Below are 337 nucleotides of genomic sequence, written 5' to 3' on the forward strand. Positions count from 1 at the left end.
CATGAACCTTGATAGCTGAATAGCAAAAGGAACACAAACAGAAAATGAACTGAATTTCTGCAACGGCCAAGCTCTTCTGTAAAGAAGTTAAAATCTGTAAAGACCACACCGAAGTGATCTGCATACTGCAGTGGAAATTGCATCTAATCAGTAAACTTGGTTACGTACTATTGTAAAGGTAAATTTACTACATAACCAACCAGAAAGCCAGAGAACACCCGAGTACACGCTCGTGTTTATTGTCTAAATATTCCAAATACCTACGTGTATTCATTACTGTATGGCCTGCATGTCATATACTGTATAGTTCTAAACAGTTCTGTACTAATTTTCACAA

General features: G+C 36.8%; 1 protein-coding gene across 1 annotated transcript in view; it reads right to left on the reverse strand.

The window, feature by feature from the left end:
- Positions 1 to 337, reverse strand: part of LOC119588527 (alpha-(1,3)-fucosyltransferase C-like) — a gene marked incomplete in the record, with an annotated part of 22,185 nt that overhangs the window by 20,121 nt on the left and 1,727 nt on the right.

Source organism: Penaeus monodon, chromosome 24 (assembly GCF_015228065.2).
Source record: "Penaeus monodon isolate SGIC_2016 chromosome 24, NSTDA_Pmon_1, whole genome shotgun sequence".
Classification (NCBI taxonomy): domain Eukaryota; kingdom Metazoa; phylum Arthropoda; class Malacostraca; order Decapoda; family Penaeidae; genus Penaeus; species Penaeus monodon.